The following is a 19,300-nucleotide window of genomic DNA, read 5'->3' as shown; positions in this document are numbered from 1 at the left end:
TTAATTAGGAGGCTGTTCAGACTGAATGACCCAGAGTCCTAGAAAGACATTAAAGATCTGGATTTATGCTGTCCAATGGAAATGCAAGTCACATACGTGCAGTGGTCCCCCTTACCCACAGTTTCTGTGATTTCAGTTACCCACAGGCAGCTGCGGTCTGAAAATATTAAATGGTAAATTTCAGAAACAATTCATAAATTTTAAGTTGTGCCCTGTTTGGAGTAGCGATGAAATCTCATGCTATCCTGCTCTGTCCTACCCAGAATATGAATTATCCCTTTGTCCAGTGTCTCCAAGCTGTCCACACTCCCAGCTTTTAGTCACTTTATAGTCATCTCAGTTATGACGTTGGCAGTCTTGGTATCTAATACCTGCATTCAAGAAACCCTTAATTTACTTAATAATGGCCCTAAAGCCATTATTAAGTAAATTAAGAGGAGTGATGCTGGTAATTCAGATAAGCCCAAGAGAATCTGAAAAGGGCTTCTTTTCAGTAAAAAGGTGAAAGTTCTTGACTTTAGAAAAAAAAATCAGCTGGATGGGGTGCCTCATGCCTGAATCCTAGCAATTTGGGAGGCTGAGGTGTGTGGATCACCCGAGGTCAGGAGTTCGAGACCAGCCTGAGCAACAAACATGATGAAACCCTGTCTCTACTAAAAATACAAAAATTAGCCAGGCATGGTGTGAGCGCCTGTAATCCCAGCTACTCGGGAGGCTGAGGCAAGAGAATTGCTGGAACCTGGCAAGTGGAGGTTGCAGTGAACTGAGATTGCACCATTGCATTCCAGCCTGGGGAACAAGAGAAAAACTCCATCTCAAAAAAAAGAAAAAAAAAAAAAATCAGCCAGGCTCAGTGGCTCATGCCTGTAATCCTAGCACTTTGGGATGCCGAGGCGGGTGGATTACTTGAGGTCAGGAGTTTGAGACCAGCATGGCCAACATGGGAAGCCCTGTCTCTAATAAAAATACAAAAATTAGCCAGGCATGGTGGCGGGCGCCTTAATTTCAGCTACTTGGGAGCCTGAGCAGGAGAATCGCTTGAACCAGGAGGCAGAGGTTGCTGTGAGCCAGGATTGTGCCACTGCACTCCAGCCTGGGCAACAGAGTGAGACTGTGTCAAAGAAAAAAAAAAAAAAAAGGAAAAAGAAAAAAAGTCATGTGCTGAAGTTGCTAAGATCTGCAGTTAGAATGAATCTTTTATCCTTGAATTGTGAAGAGAGAAAAATAAATTTGTGCTAATTTTTGCTGTCGCACCTCAAACTGCAAAAGTTAACAGCCACAGTGTATCACAAGAGCTTAGTTAAGATATAAAATTCATTAAATTTATGGGTGGGGGACAGGAACAGAAACATGTTCTGATTGGTGGCACTCAGGTTTGGTACTATCTATGGTTTCGGGTAGTCACTGTGGGTCTTGGAATTTATTTCCTTGGATAAGCCAGGGGGACTACTGTAATTTAAAATTGTCTAGTAACCTTGTTGAAAGGTTTAAAAAAAAAAAACAGGTAAAGTTAATTTTACAAGATTATTCTTAATCTAATATATTCCAAATAATATATGGATCTTATTCAAATGTTACCAATTGTCCCACTAATTAATTTTTTCTGGTCTGCAATACAAACTACCAGTCTAGAGTTTCCTTTATTCTGGAACTATTTATTGGTCTTTGATTTTCCTGACCTTGACATTTCTAAGAGTCTTGCTCAATTATTTTGTAGATCTCTCTTAATTTGGGTTTGTGTGATGTTTTCTCATGATCAGATTGAAGTTTTGTATTTTGGTCCAAAAAAACTGCAGAAGTTCTGTTGTGTCTTTCTTGGAGTAACCGATTTGTGGAGAGATACTTTGAGACATTGTAGGCAAACGGCTTATTATACTTTGTCCTCTAATTTTAGCATCTGTTGATGAGTCTTGCCTGAAACAATTATTACAGCTGTGTTTGCCAAATGGTTGTTTTCTGTTTTTTACCATTGTTTCTACATTTATTAGTTAAAATTCTGTTATAAGAGAGAACTTTTTCTTCTTTCCCATTTGTTTATTTACAACAGTATTTGCTTCTTCCCCATTTGTTTATTTGCAATAGTATGAACTTAAATTTGTACTTTATGCAATGAGTTATAAATCATTCCTAAGATTATGTATTTTGTTCTCAAATCATCCCAGATTAGCCATTTGGAGCCCCTTAAAGTTGGTTCATGTGTCCTTTCAAGATGCCTTTATCCAGGAGCACTTCCTTAGTTTTTGGCACTACCTGTTATTCTAGGCTCATCTTGTATTTTCCTTGCCCAGACCTGGAATCAGCCATTGATAAAGAACACCAGTGCCTTTTAATAGAGAATGGCATTTGGAAGACAACCGTTGAGCAATAGGTGTGCTCATTACCATGAGATATTACTGTTCCCAGAACCTTTCTGTGAACAGATCCAGATAGCATATGTACATATGTATGCATGTAGGTATGTATATGCACACAAACACTCATATTTATATCTATATTTATTTCTCTATATTTCTATGTAAGTGGAAAACCATAAATTCACAATGCCTTCAGTTCCAGTCCAACACCATAGGGTTCACTATTTTTTTTTTTTATTTGACACAGAGCCTTGCTCTTTCATCAGGCTGAAGTGCAGTGGCTTGACCTCAGCTCACTGAAACTTCCACCTCCCGGGTTTAAGTAATTCTCCTGCCTCAGCCTCCTGAGTAGCTGAAGTTACAGGTGCCCACCACTATGCCTGGCTAATTTTTGTATTTTTAGTAGAGATGGCATTTCACCATGTTGGCCAGTCTCAAACTCCTGACCTCGGGTGATCCACCCACCTTGGCCTCCCAAAGTCCAGGGATTACAGGCATGAGCCACTGTGTCCAGTTTGTAATATATTATGTCTTTGATCATTGTCCTGAAGGTAATCATCCTTCCACAGGCCATGATCACCCCCTTCTTTGCATGGATGTCCTTGGCTTAATACACTTGAGCTTTGACATGATGTCAGTGTTGTCCTGTGATTAGGATGCCCCCTCCCATCCTATTTAGGCCCTGACACTTTGTACCTGGCTGCCACTCTCCTCTCTCATCCCTTACCTGATTCCATAGCCACATGGAGAAGAGTAGATACCTAAACATAGGGTTCAGTTAGCAAGGAAGAAGAGGAAAGTAGATTTTCAATAGGCAGCCAACAGTGCCTGCTACAACCATCCATTACCATTTTGGTATCAGTTACTGTCTTTTGGGTAACTATGCAACTGTTCAAACTGTCCTTGTGGTTTCAGTGAGGCTAGACCCAACTTTGGCTCCAATGAGGGCTAGTTAAGCATATTTCAAGCCCTTGACACTGTGGCTGGTTCGAGAATAGGCGTATGACCTAAGTCAGGCCAATGAGAGCCTTGCCTAAAATTGCTAAAAGGATTACATAGAAATTGAATCTCTTTCTAGTGGTATTGCCAGGCCTGGGGCTGCTGATAATCATCTTGCCACCACATCAGAAAATGAAGCCAACATAAAGGAAAGCAGATCTGTAAGTTGGAGAAAAAGACAGATTTCATACATCATCATGTAAGCATCTTGATCCAGCCATGCCTGAAGCTAGATATATTCCTTGGCTTTAGTTATATGAACCAATAACTTCTGCTTTTTGCTTAAGCCCATTTGAAATGTATTTCTGCCTCTTGCAATCAAAAGAATGATAACTGATACAGCTGGACCTTAGATGGCTTTTGTATTCTTGGGAAGGCTTAGGTACTGTAATTCTTAGCCTAATATAGTGGGATGAGGCAAAGATAATAACTATGAACTTTAAGTGAGAACATGAAAAAGTTGAAGGGTCAATAATGGTTAAAAAACATTTCCTTGGATCCTGATACATTTTTAATTGCATGCCAGGCTTGCCTAACTAGTCTCCTTCCTTTCTATATCTGAAAAACGGTGACAACACTGGAACTTTCCAATTACTCCTCCCAAAGATCAGGCAAGGAATTCTTAGCACATGTTTTGAAGCAACTTAAATTCCTCAAGAGATGCAACTAAGTGTGTTCTTTATCGTATTTTCCTATGCCGCACTTCTATTCAGCCCTTAGCTTGCAGCCAAGAAAAAGAACTGTTATTAAACACTTGAACATATGGCATATATCACTTTTTGAAAAATAAACTTACGCAAGAAAGAGCTTTGGAGGCCACATGTGGGCATCTCAAGCCAGTGATCCAAAAGGAAGTCACAAGCCTCAAATGAACAAAATGGATGTTTTAGTCCAAAGACAATGATTTGGTTCTCTGGGCTTGTGTTAGTCATCCATTTGGCACCAGGACAGAGGTCACTCTTCCAGTTGTGCACTGTAGCATCTTGCCTGTGGTTAGCAAAGAAAAGTGAGGCAAAGAGAAGCAGTCAGCAGGACTCAGCAGAAGTGGGTCATGAAGCAGCTTTTCTCACATCTTACATTGTCTCTTTAAACCTAAAAACTTGGAATTTCAGGAGTTTTCTTTCTGTTCTTTATTTCTTTTTCCTTTCAAATGACAGTTTTTTCCTTTCCTTTGTCTCTTATGATTTCTGGTCCCAACTTGGTGTCAGCCCCACCCTGACACCAAGGATGCGGTGCTGTGATCTTGCAGTGTGGCAGACCACGTGGTTGCTACTAAACTGCCACTCACTCCCCAGGGGAAAGGACTTAACAGCTGTAATCCTGTAATCTCTTCTTCCAACACTGACTGTATTTCACCTGAAGTAGTCAAAAATGAATGGCTTTTGTCATTTGGAATCTGAGCACATATGGATGAATTTTAAGTAAAAAAAAAAAAAAACTAATTGCAAAGATGGCAACAATATCTTCTGTGTTGAAGACAAATGTGATCTCCTCATACTAGCAACATGTTGCAATGCTCTACTCCTTATTTCCTCATCCTGCTGAAGCTGCAAAGAAGACTGAACTACTACTCTTGCCTCACGTTGATCAGATAAGGAAGGTATTAGAGGAGTTGGGATATAGGTGTAGTAGCTCTAGCCATATAGCAATTTTTTTTTTTTTTTTTTTGTTTTTTTGAGAAGGAGTTTTACTCTGTTGCCAGGCTGGAGTACAGTGGCGCGATCTTGGCTCACTGCAACCTCCACCTTCCGAGTTCAAGCGATTTTTCTGCCTCAGCCTCCCAAGTAGCTGGGACTGCAGGCAGGTGCCATCACACCCAGCTAATATATATATATGTATGTATTTTTTTTTTTTAGTAGAGACAGGGTTTCACCATATTGGCCAGACTGGTCTTGAACTCCTGACCTCGTGATACACCCACCTTGGCCTCCGAAAGTGCTGGGATTACAGGCGTGAGCCACGTGCCTGGCTTACATCCTCCTGTTAACACTCAACCTCTTGTTGAGTTTTGTGCTAGGCATGAAAGAATATATAAGCTAAGTATAAGACATTGTCCTGTCTTCAAAAAGCTTAGTCTGGCTATGTAAGAGATTCTCAAAGACATGTACTCAAAACTGGGGACATGCTGCAGTCAGGTGTTAGGTTGTGTGAGGTAGTAAGTATTCAGAAAAGAGGGCAAACAGAATAGTCAGAAACACAGGAACCTGGCCTAGTTAGGTGTTGGGTTCATTCACTTCCCTGTGTTATCTGAGTACTGCCAAGGGGTCCTGAGTTAATGCATATGTATGCCTAAGTGTGGGAAGAGGCAAGATGATGGGCAGAGCCCAGTCCGTGATATTACTTCTGTAACTGTTTTGAAGTTTGTATGTGTGAATGTCTGCAAAATTTAGTCAAAGTATTTGATCTAGAGATCTAATATTTTGGTAGACACTTTGCTAGGAGAGCTTTCTGCTTTAAAAAGTAACATAGGAACTTAGGGATCCCTCAATGTCATATGTGTATACAGTTCTCACCATTTTTCTCACTGCCAGACACACATACAAATGCTGGACTATTCCATATATTTCCCAGGGAAATCATATCTTGATAATGCTGTCATGCATTTAAAGGTAAACCTTAGCTCTGACTCTATAAGAAAACACATGTAGCACAGATGGGTAACATGAGGGAAATAGATGAACTGGGACCAGTTACCCAAGGACATACTCACCGACATTCACGTTTCTTTTTGCTGCTCTCCATTGCTGTGGCCCTTCAAGCTAGCTTGGATGGAGGGTGAATGGCGTTCTGATATGACAAAGTTTCTATAATCCCTGCCCACAAGGAAAGTGAGGGAGTAAGTTGTAGCTCAGGAGGTAACCAAGTTTAATAATGAATTTATTTTAATTGTTAATTCTTTTTAAAAATTCAGTCACTGGCTTTTTAGTCTCTTTAATGTTTAAATGTTATATTCGTTTGGGTGGAGAGAGAAGGAAAGAGTGACATCAGTAATTAAAAATGAACTGTAAGGAGGGGCAGAAATGAAACACAATGTCCTGATAACAGCATTCTCACCAAGACATGTCTGGGCTACAGTTTCTCACTGAAGTCACTTATTTCAAGAAGTTCCTACCTGCCACCCCCAAATTAACTCTGCCGGGACCTGACATAAGCCAGTCCACATTAGACTTTATGAGATTTCTTTTGAAAAGTTAAAAAAAAATTCCTCTATTCAAGGGGAGCATTCCTAGACTGTAACACTGGATGAGGGAAAAGCCAATACCCAGTTAACATCATCATATTTTGGCAAGAATCTGAGATCTGCATCCAGTTTGAATTAATTGGGATGGCTAGTGTCACTTTACCCTTCTTTGTCAAAGTTTGTCCTAGCAGTTACTGGTTCTACTTTACATCATGTGTGGCTAGTAATAATAAGAGCTAAGGTTTATTGAGCTCTTATTATGCACTGGTTGCTTGCTGAGCAAGCACTCTAATTTGTACTGTTAATGTAAGTGGCAGATTTAACAAGTTTGAGTTGAGACTAGTTGTGGATCTTCTAATCAAAGAGGGTTGATTAAAGTGAAAATCCCAAGAAAGTGATGCATATATACCTTAAAACATGTAAATTTGTATTTATCTGCCAACATTTTGATGTTTAGCCAGGATCTTTTCTTCTAGTATAGATCTCTTGAACGGAGTTCTGCTCGGCTTTTTGTTTTGTTTTGTTTTTGCCTTTCATAAACCACACCCATAATTCGTAGTAGAAAATTTCCACATTTCCTTTCTTGAAAGACCATCAGTAACTTCAATACACTTGGGATGCATCTTGAATGCAAAAGCCTTCTAGATTTTTATGATTGTTTCTATGATTTTTTCCGTTCATCTAATTCACACAATCACTTTTCAATGATTTACCTTTTCTGAATTTTTCTAAAGCAGTCCAAGTTATTTTTTGTAAGTTTGCATGCATATTCTTTTTTTTTTTTTTTTCTTTGAGACGGAGTTTCGCTCTTGTTACCCAGGCTGGAGTGCAATGGCGCGATCTCGGCTCACCACAACCTCCGCCCCCTGGGTTCAGGCAATTCTCCTGCCTCAGCCTCCTGAGTAGCTGGGATTACAGGCATGCGCCACCATGCCCAGCTATTTTTTTGCATTTTTAGTAGAGATGGGGTTTCACCATGTTGACCAGGATGGTCTCGATCTCTCGACCTCGTGATCCACCCGCCTCGGCCTCCCAAAGTGCTGGGATTACAGGCTTGAGCCACCGCGCCCGGCCGCATATTCATTTTTTAATTAAATCAAATAGTTACAGTAACTAGTACAATGGACATAAACAGTTTTAAGAATAAACACAATTGGCTGCTCCAGCCATTCTTTATTTGTTTCATTTGTTCATAACAACAACAAAAAGAATAAACACAATGACTTGTCGAGAATGAGAATTTATTTAGTAGAAGCAGAAATGTGCACACAAACAAGAGAGTAAACTACTAGTCTCAAGCAGTCAGTAATTCTGCAGTTGTTCCCAAGGACATTGAGAAAGCCAGGCTTTTAAATTTTCTTTTCCTTTTTTTGTTTTTTGTTTTTGTTTTTTGTTTTGTTTTGAGAAAGGGCCGAGGCTGAAGTGCAGTGGCACCATCACAGCTCACTGTAGTCTCAACCTCCTGGGTTAGAGTGATCCTCATACCTCAACTTCCCTAGTAGCTGACACTACATGTGAGGGCAACCACACTCTGCTAATTGTGTGTGTGTGTGTGTGTGTGTGTGTGTGTGTGTGTGTGTGTGTTTAGACAAGTTCTCCCTGTGTTGTCCAGGCTGGTCTCAAACTTATGGGCTCAAGCAGTACGCCTACTTTGGAGCTGGAATTACAGGCGCGAGCCACTGCGCCCAGCCACAGCCACTTATTTAACCTTAATTTCTTCAAAATTAGAGAAAGAATATTCCCTACCTTCAGGGTTGCTATTGGGATCAAGTGAAATCACTTAGGTAAGTGCTAGCACACGGAAGCAAGAAAATGAAACAAGATGGACAAAAACAAAAACAAAAACGGAATGATCAAGATTAATGGGCTCTAACTGGATCCAATTTGCCATGGTTTCCCCAGGCCCTCAACAATCACATCTGAGACTTCAGGAATGCACCACAGAGAACTGATTAAACATTATACCACACATAATTGGTTTGTTCAATATCACCCCTCCCTTGCCCTCTGCCTCCAGCATACTTCCTATGGTACAGGCACGGTAGATCTAACTATTGAAAGGAATCCCTAACACTTTTCCAGAGTAGAATTCTGGCTAGTCCAAAAATGGTCCTTCTTTTAAGTGTTTTGAGAAACTAGACACTGCAACTTTATTAGTATCAGAGACATTTGTTTGGAGCAAAATCGGCTCCAGGAGCTGCATGGTTGAATGCAGGTGAAGTTCCACCAATTGCCCCAATTCCTTCCATTGTAGCAGCCTGACCAAAGCATTCAGTTGTTGGTGGGGTCAATCCCAAGGTTCCATCCAGCATCATAGTGGGCAGGTCCTGGAGGAACTGGAGTACCAGATGGCACAGGAGCAGGGGCCATGGCACCTCTGTTGTTTATGCCCATAGCACCTCCCATAGCCATCTGACCCATCCGAATCTCCTGCTGTCTTGCATCCCGTAAGGTTCCCTTGAATCCTTCCTGCTATAGCTGCATCATTTCTTCTTGCTGCCACCGCATGTCTTCACCACGCCTGTGCTCTTCCTCCTGCCTGAGCTCCAGTTGCTTTCGTTTTTGCACCTCTTGGTTATGCGGTGCTTCCATCCGCCGAAGTTCTTGGCGCCTCATCAAATCCTGTCTCATTAGCATGACCTGGTGCTCATGGCGTGCAATCTCCAGCTCCAGCTCCAACTTCACAAGCCTCCTTGATGTTGTGGTCCACTTGGTCCTGCTGCTGCTTCTCCATCTCAATGAGTGCCTTCCAGCACATGGCATACTCATACTCAAAGGAGCCAGGCTGTGCAAATCTGGGTGCCTGCTCTTGTTCCTTTAAAATTCTGGTTCTTTATAACCAGCTTCTCTTCATCATCTAACTGGTCTATGGGCTCCACAGTTACAGGATGAGGAAATGTGATTAGCAGGAAGGAGCTTTCACTGCATCTGTCCAGAGCTTTCTGAGCAACTGGCTTCCCTGAGAACTCAACAATGCCTTTTCCCGAGGGCCTTCCTCGATCATCCACAATGATGACTACAGCCATCTCCACCTGGCCAAACACAGAAAAGGCTTCTTCCAGCAGTTCGTTGGACACATACTGAGGAAGGTTTCGAATTGTAAGGGATGCACTATGGCAGGCAACGCGCAGCTGCTTTCTGCAGAGTGGCATATTGTCCAGCTCCACTTTGGCAATCTCCGGTAGGGTTCGTGTTTCCAAGTGGATAAAGCCAAATCCTTTATTCTTATGAATGAAGACTTCACATGCCTTTCCATATTTCTCAAGTAGTTTCCTCATTTCTTCCTGAGTGATGTTGAGAGGAAGATTTTCCACAAAAAGATAGCTTCGTTGGGTGAAGGTCTTCTCTCCTGATGTCCTAAGATTCTTCAGGTCAAGAGTCAAGCCTTCATTTTGGCTGCTGGCCTGTTGCTCATTTGCAGGTATTGGCAGAAGCCTCTGGAGGGCTGTATGATCTTTATGGTTGTAATATAGATGTGTTCAATTAATTTTTTTAATTGACTTATGATTTGTATACTTTTCTGTATGTACATTATATATCAATAAAAATCTTTACCAAAAAATTGAGAGAGTCCAGGTACAGTGGCTCATGCTTATAATTCCAGTACTTCAGGAGGTTAAAGCAGGAGAATTGCTTGAGCCTAGGAGCTCAAGAGCAGCCCGTGCAACACAGTGAGATTCCATCTCTACAAAATGAAAAATTAAAAAATTAGTCAGGCATGGTGGCCTCCGCCTGTAGTCCTAGCTACTTGGGAGGCTGAGGTAAGAGGATCACCTGAGCCTAGGAGGTTGAGGCTGCAGTGAGCCATAAGTGCACCACTGTACTACTCCAGCCTGAGCAACAGAACAAGACCCGATCTCAAAAGAAAGAAGAAAAGAAAGAGAGAAAGAAAAGAAAGAAAGAGAAAGAAAGAAAGAGAATTTGCTCTCCAGTGAAAAATAAAAGATGAGCATGAGAGGAGGGGCCAAGATGGGTGAATAGGAAGAGCTCCAATCTGCAGCTCCCAGTGAGACCAATGCAGAAGCTCTCATGTTAATCAAATATCATTAGAACTCACCTGTAAAAGTCAGACACCTGTGCATGCCATGCAACTCCAGAGAAGATATATCCAAGCTTTCTGAACATTCATAGTGCTCCTCCCTTCAGATGCCCTGCTTCTCTCTAAATGGACACTGACCAGCATCTTCAGAGAATTTCTCTATAGAGATCTCTCCCATCAATTCTCACTACAGTTTAGTGGGAAACAACATATGGCCGAACACACTTTATAATTTTTCAGCATGCCCTTCTTGCAAGGTTTCACATCACACTTCAGACTTTAGGAGCTGGTCTGAGTTGGGAAGTTCAAAACAAGAAGAAACTGATTTGGAATCTGAATGGCAAAAATGCCTGAAGTTTATGGAAATCCAAAGAAACAGATAGTGATATTGATATTGGTCTTCTAATGACTTCTAAACCTGGAATGTGGTCAATAGAAGCTACACAAAGGCAAAATATTACTATTTCTGTATTCATATATAGCATAACTATCCCATGTGTTTATATTTGCTTTTATATTTGGAAAACAATAAATGACAAAGAAACTATCTCAATAAAAAACAGACAACCTAGAGAACAAGAGAAAATATTTGCAAACTATCCGTCTGACAAAAATCTAATATCCAGCATTTATAAGGAACACAAACAAATTTACAAGAAAAAAAAACAAACAGTCCCATTAAAAAGTAGGCAAAGAGACTTAGCTGGGTGTGGTGGCTCATACCTGTAATCCCAGCACTTTGGGAAGCTGAGGCAGGCAGACGACTTGAGCTTGAGTTCGAGACCAGCCTGGCCAGCATGGTGAAACCCGTCTCTACTAAAAATACAAAAATTCACCTGGCATGGTGGTGTGCACATGTAATCCCAGCTACTCAGGAGGCTGAGGCAGGAGAATCACTTAAATGCGGGAGGCAGAGGTTGCAGTGAGCTGAGGTCACGCCACTGCACTCCAGCCTGCGTGACAGAGAGACTTCATCTCAGAAAACAAAACCAAAAAAAAAAAAAAAAAAAAAAAAAAAAAAAGAAAGAAAGACTTCATAGAACTTGAAAACCAATCGGAAACAAACTAAAGGGAGACAGAGCAAAGACAGACAATACACCAGCTGTTCTGGAAGATACTGGTGTATTTGCTATGAGAAAACTCTAAACTATTAAACCTTTTTCTTTCCCTCTGTTCTGTCTCAGTTGAACTTGATCTTTTTGAGAACAGACTGTACGTCATAATTGCTTGTATCCTCACCTCCTAAGCTGATGCTTTGAACATAAAGGTACTCAGAAAAATATTTGGTTTTGATTGTTATCATGACGGGAACAGCATGCAGCCAAGACCTCCCCCATTGCTTCAGATAGATGAGAATTTGACTCCACTTTCAGTTTTAGCTTTGCCAAATTCAGTAATGCCTTGGTCTCACAAACCAGTTGAGCAGGAAAGAATTTCCAAAGGCAATCAAAGAGTCGCCGCATGTCAAACATCCTTGTGTTTAATTCAAGGGATATCTGGGTGTAAGATTTAGGATTTTTTCCCGAAGAACCTCTTCATTCAACCAACATGTATTTAAGTATCTTCTATGTGTCTGGTACGTTAAGGAACTCACAGAATTTGGAAAGTTCTTCTTAAGTAAATTTAGGGGGTTTCAAATTTTAGACATTAGCAATTGAGATGTGAATGGGTACCTTTAATGGCACTTAGTTGTCAGATTATGAGCTAATTTAAAGTAGTCTTGAAATCAGCTTGGTTCAGTGTTCTAGAAACATAGTCCTTGGGCTTTTTATTGTTTTCTGAAACTAGCTTTTAGCACCTGGGCTTTATATGAAGCCAGAAACTGACTTTCTAAAATACCCTCTGAAAGGCAGTGTGGGTATTGGGTTTTTAAAAAACAACCTTGAATTATTTTTTAATTATTGAAAGGTTGTGCATTTTATTTCCTATGCTCTGGACAAATGCTGCTCAGAAAACATTTTGCACTGATAGAAATGTTCATTCTAAGCTATCTACACAATAGCCACTAGCCAAATGTGACTACTAAGCACTTGAAATGTAGTTGGAGTGACTGAATAACTCTATTTGATTTAAATTTAATTAATTTTGATGTAAAATTTAAATAGTCACATGTGGGTAGTGAATACCGTGTTGGGTAGCAAGCACAGGCCAGGATATTAGCAATCATCTTTCCCAAGAGTGCTCAATCCTCCCAACAGCATAACTTAATGCTGAATAAATATTTTATACAAAGAATACTGACCTTTTATGTCAATTATTTTGCTGAACTTTCTCAGGAACTTGGTGGGGAGAATAAGGACTCCCATGTCATTAATTTGGTTAGATTCCATACGTATTTATAGGCCACTTACTAAGTGTCAAACTCTGCTAGTGTAGGGGATACATTGGGGAAGATGGTCTTTGTTTTGGAGAAACTCATAGGCAATTGGGTTTCACTTAAGATTTATTAATATCTCTTTATTTTCACCAAAGAGTGCTATATAACTTACAATTACATTGATGGTAAAATGAGTAGATGTTATTTCATTTGCACATTGCTTAACTAATGGTTACTGAAGACTCTTTTTGAATTAGAGCTCCTTAAGATCAGAAAAAAGTAACTTTCATCTCTCTCTCCCCAATGTGAAATCCAGTATACAAAGGGGTCAAATAATATGTATTGAAATAAAAAAGAATGAATAAATAAAAGAATGCCAGGCAGGTACTAGATGTTATGATTTCAATATGATGGGTACCATTGACAAGTTCACAGTTTAACCTGAAGATTAAACATATATTATTTACCTAATATGACATTGTAGTTCACAGCGTGTGTTCCGTGGAAACTCTAGCCTTGAGGAATAATCTAAGAAAAGATAAGACCACAGTCAAATAAGTATGTGGAAATTTTTGCGTAGATTTGCAGTTCACTCCAGGATATTCAAACATCTGGGAAGTCCTGAAGTAAAGAAGCTTAATTAACCTGCTATTTGCCAAATTAATTTTATTTGCTCTTTTTGCATAATATCCATTAACATGTCACAGAGCTAATGTTCTGAAAAAACACACTTCAGACATCTACCACAGATATATCATAATTAGTATCTATTATGAATGCAGGGTATATTTAACATTCAAAATTCAATTGATGTTATTGACCATAACAACAGACAAAAGAAAAATAATGTGTTCATCTTAATATGCATAAAGTAAGCAATAAAGATTGCAGGATGTGAGATTAGTATGTAAAAATTATACTTCTATATACTAGCATTGAAAATCAGAAAAGGAAATAAATGAACATGGTATCACTTACAATAGCATCAGAAATATAAAATGCATAAGAATAAATCTGGAAATTACAGAATGTTGTAAGAAAAATTAAAGAAAAATAAATGGAGAGATATACCATGCTCATAGATCAAAAGTCAATATTGAAAAGAATTTGTTCTCCTGAACTTGACCTGTAGATTCAAAGCAATCTCAATCAAAATCTCAGTAGCAGTTCTTATAGAAGTTGACAAGTCAATTTTTCCAACATTCTAAAGGGGCTGGACATTGTGGGTCACATCTGTAATCCCAGTACTTTGGGAGGCCAAGGGAGGAGGATTGCTTGAGCTTAGGAGATCAAGACCAGCCTGGACAACACAGCAAGACCCAGTCACTACAAACAAATAACAATTTAAAAAAATTAGTGAGGCATGGTGGCTCATGCCTATAGTACTTGCTACTCAGCAGGATGAGGCAAGAAGATCGCTGTGCCCAGAAATTAGAGACTGCAGTGAGCAATGATCATGCCACCGCACTCCAGCCTGGGCAACAGAGTGAGATCATGTCTTTAAAAATAAAATAAAATCAGACTGGGGGTGGTGGCTCATGCGTGTAATCTCAGCACTTTGGGAGGCCAAAGCAGGCAGATCATGAGGTCAGGAGATCGAGACCATCCTGGCCAACATGGTGAAAGCCTGTCTCTACCAAAAACACAAAAATTATCTGGGCGTGATGGCACTCGCCTGTAGTCCAGCTACTCGGGAAGCTGAGGCAGGAGAATTGCTTGAACCGGGGAGATGGAGATTGCAGTGAACTGAGATCGGGCCAGTGCACTCCAGCCTGGCAACACAGCAGACTCTGTCTCAATAAATAAATAAAAATAAAATAAGATTCTAAAGGAAATGCAGACAATAGTAGCACAAGGTACTGAGGGCAGCAGGGAGGAGAAGTTAAAGTTTTTGTATGCAATTCAACTTAAGTTGTTATCAGCTTCAATTAGACCATTATAACTATAAGGTATTTTATGTAAATCCCAAGTTAACCGCCAAAAACATATCTATAAAAGTAACAAGAGAAAAAGAGAAAAGAATCAAAGTGTATCAATAAAAAAAAAATCAACAAAACACAAAAGGATGACAACAAGAGAGGAAAAGACAGGCAAAAAACAAACAAACAAACCAAACCTACAAGACTAACAGGAAACAACAAAATGACAATAGTAAATCTTTCCCTGCCAGTGACTACTTTAAATATCAGTGGAATAACTTCCCAATCAAAAGACATAAAGTGGCTGAATGGATTTTTTTTTTTTAATACCTAACTCTATGCTATCTACAAGGAACTCACTTTGGATTTAAGGATACACATAAGCGGAAAGTGAAGGGACAGAAAAAGATATTTCATGTAAATTGTAACAAACAGAGAGCAGGTGGCTATATTAAACAAAATAGACTAAATCAAATTCTGTCACAAGAGACAAAGAAGGACATTATATAATGATAAAAGATCAGTCCACCAACAAGATATGAATAATATAAACACATATACATCCAACATCAGAGTACCTAAATATATAAAGCAAATATTGACGGAGAAAATACTGAAAGGAGAGATGGACAACAATATCATCATAGTAGGGGACCTTAAAATGGATAGGGCATCCAGATAGAGGATCATTAAGGAAACAAAGAACTTGAACAATGTTATAGACCAAAGGGGCCTATCAGACATATGTAGAACATTCCAACAGCAACAGAATATACATTCTTCTCAAGTGCACATGGAATTTCCTCCAGGAAAGATCACATTAGGTCACCAAAAAATGTCTTCACAAACTTAGGAAGACTGAGACATCAAATGCCTTCTCTGGCCACAATGGTATGAAACTAGAAATCAATAACAGGAGGAAAACTGGAAAATTTAGTAATATGTGGAAACTAAACAGTATACTCTTGAATAACCATTGGGTCAAAGAAGAAATCCAAAAGGAAATTAGAAAATACCTTAAGATAAGTGGAAATGAAAACATCACATACCAAAACTTATGGGATACAGTGAAAGCAATATTAAGAGCAAAGTTTATTGTGATAAACGCCTACATTAAAAAGAAGAAAGATCTAAAGATGTCAAATAAAAAACCTATTTTTATACCTCAGGGAGTTAGGAAATGAACAAACCAAGCCCAAAGTTAGCAGAAAGAAGAAACTAGCAAAGATGAGGGCAGAATCAAACAAAATTGATTTTTTTTTTTTTTTTTTTTTTTTTTTTTTTTTTTTTTTTTTTTGAGATGGAATCTTGCTCTGTCACCCAGGCTGGAGTGCAATGGTGTGATCTCACTCACTGCAACCTTCAGCTCCTGGTTTGGTTCAACTGATTCTCCTGCCTCAGTCTCCCAAGTAGCTGGGATTACAGGCACACGCCACCACGCCTGGCTAATGTTTGTGTTTTTAGTAGAGACAGGGTTTCACCATGTTGGCCAGGCTGGTCTTGAACTCCTGACCTCTGGTGATCTGCCCACCTAGGCCTCCCAAAGTGCTGGGATTACTGGTGTGAGCCACCGTGCTGACTGGAATTGAAAATTGAAAAAACAATAACAAAAAAAACAAAATTACGAGTTGGTTTTTGAAAAGATAAAATTGACAAACCCTTAGCTAGATCTATTAAGAAAAAAGGAGTGGAGACTCCAGTAAATCAGAAATGAAAGAGTTGACATTGCAATCAAAACCACAGAAATTAAAAGGATCATAAGAGACTACTAAGAACAGTTAGACACCAACAAACTGAATAACCTGAAGGAAACAGATAAATTCCTGGAAACATACAACCTCCTAAGACTAGAATACATAGGAAGACAGAGAAAGGCTTGAAGACGTAAAAAGACATAGAAAATCTGAACAGACACATAACTAGTATGAAAATTGAATCAGTAATCAAAAACCTGCCAACCAGGGACAGGTGGCTTAACTGGTAAATTCTACCAAAGATTTAAAGAATTAATGCCAATCCTTCTTAAATTCTTCCAAAAAATTGAATAAGAGGAAACGCTTTAAAATGTGTTTCATGAGGTTATGAAACAAAGCCAGACAAGAAAACTACAAGTCAATATCCTTGATAAATAGAAATGGAAAAATTTTCAACAAAATACTAGCAAGCCAATTCCAACAATACGTTCAAAGGATCACATGGCATGACCAAGTGGGATTTATCCCTGGAATGAAAGGATGGTTTAACATACAAAAATCAACTAATGTAATTGATATTACATTAATGTCCCCACCCAAATCTCATCTTGAATTTTAGCTCCCATAATTCCCTTATGTTGTGAAAAGGACCCAGTGAGAGATAATTGAATCATGGGGACAGTTTTCTTCATATTGTTCTCACGGTAGTGAGTAAGTCTCATGAGATCTGATGGTTTTATAAGGGGAAACCTCTTTCACTTGGCTCTCATTCTCTTCTCTTGTCTGCTGCCATGTGAGATGTGTTGATTGTGAGGCCTCCCCAGCTACATAGAATTATGAGTCCATTAAACCTCTTTCTTTTGTAAATTGCCTAGTCTCAGGTATGTCTCTATCATAAGCATAAGTGAAAATGGACTAATACAGTGATATACCACATGAACAGAATAAAGGATAAAAATTCCATGCGTATCTCAATAGATGCAGAAAGATCATTTGACAAAATTAAGCACTCTTTCATGATCAAAACTCTTAAACTAGTAATAGAAGAAGAGTATCTGAACGTAATAAAGGCCATATATGAAAAGCCCACAGCTAACATTATACTCAATGGTGAAAGCTAAAATCTTTTCCTCTAAGATCAAGAACAAAACAAAGATGCCTGTTCTTACCACTTCTTTTCTTTCTTTTTTTCTTTCTTTCTTTCTTTTTCTCTTTCTTGTTTCTTTCTTTCTTTTCTTTCTTTCTTTTGAGACAGGATATCATTCTGTCACTCAGGCTGGAGTACAGTGGCACAATCATGGCTCAGTGTAACCTCTGCCTTCTAGGTTCAAGAAATTTTCCCACCACAGCCACCTGAGTAGCTGAGACTACAGGTGCATGCCACCACATCCATCTAATTTTTGTATTTTTTATAGAGGCAAGGTTTCGCCATGTTGCCTAGGCCAGTCTTGAACTTCTGGGCTCAAACAATCTGCTCTCTCAGCCTTCCAAAGTGCTGGGATTACAGGCATGAGCCACCATGCTTGGCCTCGTTCTTTTCTTTTTTCTTTTTCTTTTTCTTTCTTTCTTTCTTTTTTTTTGAGACAGAGTCTCACTCTGTTGCCCAGGCTGGAGTGCAGTGGTGTGATTTTGGCTCACTGCAACTCTGTCTCCCAGGTTCAAGCAATTCTCCTTCCTCAGACCCCTAAGTAGCTTAGATTACAGGTGTGCACTGCCATGCCAGGCTAATTTTTGTATTTTTAGTAGAGACAGGGTTTCACCATGTTGGCCAGGCTGATCTTGAACTCCTGACCTCAAGTGATCCGCCCACCTCAGCTTCTCAGAGTGCTGAGATTACAGACATGAGCCACTGTGCTTGACCTAGTTCTTAACATAGTCTTTTAAGTCCTAGCCGGAGCAATCAGACAAGAAAAAGAAATAAAAGGCTTCCAAATTAGAAAGAGGTAAAATTGTTCCTGCTTGCAGACTACATAATATTTTATATACATAGAGAATGAGAAGGAGAGAAGACCCCAAAGACCCCATAAACAAAAACAATTAGAACAAATAACCTAATTAAGTAGTTGCCATATACAAAATCAACATCCAAAAATCAGAGGCACTTTAATACACTAACAACGAGCTATCTGAAAAGGAAATTAGGAAAACAATTCCATTTATAAAGCACCAAAAAGAATAACATATTAATGAATAAACTTAACTAAGGAACTGAAAGATATGTATACTGAAAACTACAAAACACTAATTAAAGACATTAAGGAAAACACAAAACAAAAGACATCCTGTGTTTATGGTTTAGAAGACAATATTGTTAAAATGTTCATACTATCCAAAGCGATCTACAGATTTAATGAAGTTCCTGTTAAAATCCCAACAGCATCCTTTGCAAAATTAGAAAAAAATATTTATACTTCATATGGAACCACAAAAGAAAAAATGCAAGTGAGACCACAGGCATGCACCACCATGCTGGCTAATTTTTAATTTTTTTGTAGTGATGGAGTCTTGCCACGCTGTCTAAGCTGGTCTCAAACTCTTTGGTTCAAGAAATCCTCCTGCCTTGGCTTCCCAAAGTGGGATTAGGCTTGAGCCACCATGTCTGGCCAAAACTATTTTAACAACAACAACAACAAAACAATTTTTTAAATGGCTAAAAGATTGAATAGACACTTCACCAAATGATATATATGGATAGTAAATAAGCACATGAAAAGATGCCCAATGTAATTTTTCATGGGGATAATGTGAGCTAACACTGCAATGAGGAACCACTACACAAATTTTAGAATGGCCGTAA

At 39.2% G+C, this 19,300-nt stretch overlaps 1 long non-coding RNA gene and 1 pseudogene across 1 annotated transcript in view; one reads left to right on the top strand and one right to left on the bottom strand.

The window, feature by feature from the left end:
- LOC141584606 (uncharacterized) overlaps positions 1-19,300 on the top strand; it is a 127,389-nt gene that overhangs the window by 72,824 nt on the left and 35,265 nt on the right. The window lies entirely within an intron of this gene.
- On the bottom strand, positions 8,694-9,812 carry LOC101051327 (non-POU domain-containing octamer-binding protein pseudogene; annotated as a pseudogene).

Source organism: Saimiri boliviensis, chromosome 5 (genome assembly GCF_048565385.1).
Source record: "Saimiri boliviensis isolate mSaiBol1 chromosome 5, mSaiBol1.pri, whole genome shotgun sequence".
Lineage (NCBI taxonomy): Eukaryota > Metazoa > Chordata > Mammalia > Primates > Cebidae > Saimiri > Saimiri boliviensis.
The sequence above is the reverse complement of the archived record's forward strand: the minus strand, read 5'-3'. Positions and strand labels throughout refer to the sequence as shown.